General features: G+C 44.6%; 1 long non-coding RNA gene across 1 annotated transcript in view; it reads left to right on the forward strand.

The window, feature by feature from the left end:
• Positions 1-4,989, forward strand: part of LOC139005294 (uncharacterized) — a 46,975-nt gene extending 41,986 nt beyond the window's left edge. Inside the window, exon 3 of the long non-coding RNA XR_011470658.1 lies at positions 4,977-4,989. This is a non-coding gene — a long non-coding RNA (uncharacterized lncRNA). The remainder of the gene's footprint in view (positions 1-4,976) is intronic.
• The last annotated feature ends 1,030 nt before the right edge of the window (positions 4,990-6,019 follow it).

The raw sequence follows: 6,019 nt of genomic DNA on the forward strand, positions 1-6,019 counted from the left end.
GCATGAGGAAATTGCTCTTGTCTCAATTATATAAATTCCACATATTTTTTGAGTATTATTTTTCCTTGATAATTATGTCAGATCAGGACACCTGTTTCCTTAAACAATTGTAATGTTCATGGTGAAGGTCTCTGTGGAAATATTCCAGCTGAGAAATTATTATGAAAATGTAACAAAGCTCCTAAGTGCTTTATTCTCTTGAACATACTCCTTCATTTGACCACCTGAAAATACCTACTTTTCACTTGGCCTTTGTGTTAGTCATCAGTGCTGTTCACCAGGTGTTGTCAGTGTCCTACCCTCCCTTACCAGCATCTGGCAAGATCCTTCTTCCCTGTTCCCCTTGAAACTAGGTGGGCTGTAGGACTTGCTCTGGCTAGGGACCTCTGGGTGGGGCGTTATGTGCCACTTCCTGGTGGACACTTTAGGAGCCAGTGTGTGATTCCCTACTTTGTCCTCCCCATTGCACTGGTGATGGGTCAAACGGAAAGCTCCATCAGCCAGAAGTCTCTGGGTAATTTCTATGAGTAATATATTTACATTGGTTATTAATGAGAAGTCAAAATGATCAAAGGAAATGTTTCTTTGAAGTGCCTCAGTGCAATAACTGGCCAGATGTGTTTATTTCAACTCACCCCTTTTCTTTGAATTATCATGCATAGTGCATCATGATCTACGTGAGCAAGGATGGCTTCAAAGGCCGATGTAGGAGCAGCGGTTCCTCCCCGTGTAAACACAAGTCTACTCAATCTTTGATTAGTGCCCTTCATAGCCATCACTCTCTGTCATTGTTAGGGACCCTAGACTCACAGTCAGAATTACAACCTTTGTTCAAAAGAAAGGCATTTATTCCTCAAAGCAAAGAGTGAGTTATCTGAAAGTTGTCTCTGTTCTCAGGCCTTCATTGCTCCATCTTTCCCCTCTCTTTTGTTCTTGATTATTCTACACTAGGGGCCCAATGCACGAATTTGTGCACCTTGAAAGGAACTGTGGGCTGTGAGACTGCAGTGGGCACAGGGCCAGGTCTCGGCCCATCCTCTGTGCCCCTGCCCAGCCCCTCCCACTGCAGCCCCTGGTCCCCTGTCTGCCAGAAGCCCCGCTCCCACTGCTGCTGCCACCACTCTCACCCGCTGATGGTGCTGGTTCCACTCACACCCACTGACAGCGCAGAATGATTGGGGCCATCGCCAGCAGCAGGTGCAAGGGGCTGGCACTGTGAGGGGGTGCGAGCAAGCGATGCTGCCCTGATCGCCCCTCAGGAGCAGGGGGAGGTGGAGAAGCCCTCAGGGGTGATTGGGGCCGGCAGCCGCCACTCGCACCCACTGACAGTGCTGAACGATCTGGACCAGTGCTGGGCACTGGCAGTGGGTACAAGCAGCGGCTACAATGCCAGCAGCGGGTATGAGCAGGGCCAGTGCGAGCAGCAGGTGCAAGTGCCAGGTGGGACAGCAGCACGCAGGAGCAAAGAATTTTCAGCAACCACCAGAGGCTTGCCCACCTTGGTCTGGTACCCATGCTCACCTGCTCCACCATCCTGCCACAGCCAACACCCGCCATGTTCCACGCTATGCTGCCTGCTGTCGATGCCTGCTATCTTCCACGCATGCCCCCTGGTGGTCAGCACACGTCATAATGACCAGTTGTTCTGCTGTTTGGTCTATTTGCATATTAGGGTTTTATATAGATAGATTAGCTCCCTGCACAAAGATCCACTGCTGCCTTCTCTGTGTCTGTGTGCAGAGCTGAGCTGTGATGAATCCCCTAAAAGTATGGGTGACTGGCTGACCATTCAACTTTGTGGCTGCTGATCTCTTCTTGTCTCCTTGGACTTGGAGCCAGGGGTGATCTTGGACAAAGTAATAAGTAGGTTAACTTTTCCTCAGGCTCACACATCTCTCTTCACACTTGGGAGATAGCATTGCATTGGACTCCTGGGGATTGAATCTCATACTACACTTAATAGTGTATGATCTTGAGCAGGTAACCTGATCTTTAAACCTCAGATTCCTGATCTCTTAAATGCTGGTACTAGTCCCTATCTCAAAAGGTGGTTGTGAAGATTAAATAACATAACAATATAACTGCTTGGCACATTGTAGTCTCTAGATATATCTTAACTTTTATTAGAATTGATATTAGTGTTAGTAAGACACAAATAACTGACAAGGCATGGATGTGCCTTGGGCAGTGAGCAGCCTGGTGTGAGTCCAGGGACAGAACCTTTGACAACAGAGCACACAAACCTCAGCATGCCTCTGTTTTTTGTACTCACTGATGTATATGGAACAACTCTTCTAAAATAGTAGACACTTCATGTCTTTGTGAAAGCAAAGCTTTAAAGAGGATGTCAACTGGGCCAGTGATACAAGAAAAGGAAAAGTAATGAGCTCTGAGAAAGTGATGGTTCTTAACCAGAAAGTCACCAGAAATTTGGGATAAATGGAAAGTGGAACATTAGTTTGGGCAGTGTCCAAGACTGATGAAAAAGGGAAAACATGGTTTGTAAAGCTGTTTTAGTAAATACTTCAGTCAGCATAGAAATTGCTATCAAGTGAGACATGAAACTGTAGTGAAAGTTGGAAACAGAAAAGTGGTGTGAGATGAGTGCAGGAAGTGTGAGTCTTAACAAAACTAAAATACAGAGGAGAGCGAGGGGCCTGTCTGATCGTGCCGACTTCACAGACTGAGGGACTGGTGTAGGGTGTCAGGTATATTTCTGCCCAAAGTCAAGGGTCAACTTTACTTTGTTGGCTTGGATGTGCCTTTGAATTGGCTGATGGTTTACTTGAGGGGAGGGTTCTGTGTTCATTGCCATTTTCTCTCCAAAGCTAGCCCTATGCCCGGCACATGGTAGGTGTTGAATAAAAGTTTTCAGTGAGTGACTTATTAAGTGAATCCATCTTGGAAACCAGGGTACAAGGACTAAGCATGTCTAGGAGATAGGAATCTTGGCTAGAGCAGGGGTCCTCAAATTACGGCCCGCGGGCCACATGCAAATACAAATATTGTATTTGTTCCCATTTTGTTTTTTTACTTCAAAATAAGATATGTGCAGTGTGCATAGGAATTTGTTCATAGTTTTTTTTTAAACTATAGTCCGGCCCTCCAATGGTCTGAGGGACAGTGAACTGGCCCCCTGTTTAAAAAGTTTGAGGAGCCCTGCGCTAGAGCATCAACTATGACCAGTGTTTCTGCCTGGGGACCAGGAGGATACAGGCATCTGGGGTGAGGCCAGCCTCCGACAGCATTCCAGTGGTGAAGTTTGGAGGTCTTAGGGGATCTTGAATCCAGCATTGCAAAAACTCACTGGTTCCTGATGAAGATGTGGGAGAAGGTGGACTAGAGACCCCTGGCAGAGCCATCCAGAGCTTTGTGGGAAACATGGAAGCAAACTCGTGCCAAACCCTCTCAAGCTTCAGAAGGGCAGGCTCACTTTAGGGATTAATTTCTCCGTATTTAGAGCGTGTTGTAAAAATTCCATCTTGCATGAGGTACCCAAGGCTTTTACCTGGGTGTGATGCTGAACATTTATTGAGCATTTCTATTGTGCTAAGTGTTTTATCTATTTTATCTAATTTAATTCTCCCATAACCCCAAAGGTAGGTATCATTATTCTCATTTTAAAGAGGGAAACTGAAGCTTAAGTAGGTTAAGCAACTACTAAGCCATAGGCAGGCATTCAAATTCATAGCTCTTTGATTGCAAAATCTCATGCCATCAACCACTAAGAAAAATTCCTAATTTTATTTTTGTTTTTATGTTAGGGTATATGAATATGTGTGTAAATATAAAATATCTCCCCCCATTTACGGTTCTCCTAAAAATGTTGCTTCCATTACTCCTTAGCCATGCCCTTCATCTCTATGACTGGAGAGCTGTGGAGTGAGGCAGACAAGCCTTAAGGTGGCTCATGATCTCTGCCTCCCGCTGTCCCACTCTCTCATGTAATCCCTTCCCCTTCAGTATAAGCAGGACCAGTGATTTGTTTCTAACCAATCGATTATGTCAAAAATGGTGGAGTGCCACCCCCACGGTTATGTGAGGTTATGTAACACCCCATCTTGCCAGTAGACTCACACTAGAATCTCTCTCTCTCCTGACTTCGAAGAAGCAAGTTGCTAGGAATCCCACAGTAGCAAGTAAATGCATTCAATAGCCTGAGGGAGTTTTGAGGCAGATCCTTCCCCTGTCAAGCCTCTGATGAGACCACAGCTCTGGCAACACCTTGACTGCAGCCTGTGAGACTCTGAGCAGAGGACCCAGCTAAGCTGTGAAAACCCAAATACACGGGAACTGTGAGATAATAAATATGTGTTGTTTAACTCACTAAGTTTGGGATAATTTGATATTCAGCATAGAAAACTAATGTAGTCATGAATCGCTTAATGATGGAGTTACAGTCTGAGAAATGTGTTACAGGTGATTTAGTTGCTATCTAGGTTTGTGTAAGTTTTTCCTATGATGTTTGCACAACGATGGAATCACCAAGGGTCGTATTTCTCAGGATGTACCCCATCCTTACGTGATTTGGGAGTTCTCGCTCTAGAGCCCTCAGTGGAGCTGGGCACTGGAGCAAGGGTTCAAGTCTCTTCCATTCTGTCCACTTGAGGGGCACACGGGAAACTGGCTTCCCAGGCATGTCCTCAGGGTGAAGCAGCTACGAGGTAAGTACCTTTCTCTTACAAACATTAATTACTTCTTATCGTGTCTTTATCTGTGTTATGATGCCAAGAGTTTCTTTTCTCCATGTTTCCAAAGACCCATTTTTTATTATTTCAGTTGGTATAAAACAGAGTCCAAAGCAGTTGTGAGTTCATCACCTCACCCCCACGAATGAGGGAAAAGAAGAAAATTCCATCAGGCCTCACCTATTATTGGAAAAGAAAGTTTATATTACTGAGAATAGGGAAACTGCAGGTTACAAGGCTAAATTCTTTGGGCTATAATGTAATAATAAAACTTTTCTTTTTTTAAAGGATCAAACAAAGCCATGTTTAAACCAATTGCATGTGCAAATACCATCACGGTCCCTCTTGCTGTGACATGTTTGTGCTGGCTGCAGCCTGGAGTATTGTAAGAATGAAACGCACCGGGGTTTGGGCGGAGAGCTGATCCTGAGCCGAGAGGGCAGGTGGCCTATTGACTGCACACAAATTCCCTCCCTGCAAGCAAAACAACTGTGCCAGCGTCATTCATCACTGGGCTCGGTGGAGGGGCAGTGAGAGAGTATGTGTTTGACCTGCTTTGTTGCAAGAAGGAAAGGGAGGGTTGCTCTGTCCTGGATGAGAAGGCAAAGGTGGCATTCCTATATTTTTGTTGGATCCCTTTGCATGAACAACCTCACCTGTCAAAACATGATGGAAAGTGGAAGTGGAACAAAGGAGAAAGAGGCAGGAACTGTGAGAAGATAGACTGAAGCAACCAGGGCCCGAAAGTGCCGTGTAGAAGATGTCTGGTTGCAGTTCATTTTATAACTGCTGGGTTTGCTGGTTTGGGCCCAATTGTGTTTGTGTGTATTTATATATTTATCTTCTGTGATTGACTATGTATTTATATATTTATCTTCTGTGATTAACTATGTATTTATACATTTATCTTCTGTGACAGATATAATCATTATATCTATGCCAGTGAATACTCTAAAATACTGTAGTGTGTGTAGATGTAATAATAAATAAATCATTTCTAGATAATGAAAATAACATATTAATTTGCTTTGCACGAAGTCTTTCACTATTAAATTATATCTAGTAATTTCCTGCTTTTTAAGATACAGTATTATGAGCAAAGTAATTTCGCAGAGCGATTTTACTTAGTGGCCTGAACATTTGCTCACTCCCCTCTTCTCTGAGGACCCCCAGAACTTCCTCTCTTGAACTTTCGCCAGGCCCAGTTCAAAAACTGTGTGTCCCTAAGAATTCCATGGTGTCCAAGCCTGTCTGTCACCTCGGCTCTGCTCTCTGATCAGACACAAAGCCACTCTCTGCTCCCAGCACCCTGGGATTCTGAAGCTACCCTC

The sequence above is a fragment of the Myotis yumanensis genome, unplaced genomic scaffold (assembly GCF_028538775.1).
Source record: "Myotis yumanensis isolate MYYU_CA2020_CCGP unplaced genomic scaffold, mMyoYum1.0.hap1 SCAF_3, whole genome shotgun sequence".
NCBI lineage: Eukaryota > Metazoa > Chordata > Mammalia > Chiroptera > Vespertilionidae > Myotis > Myotis yumanensis.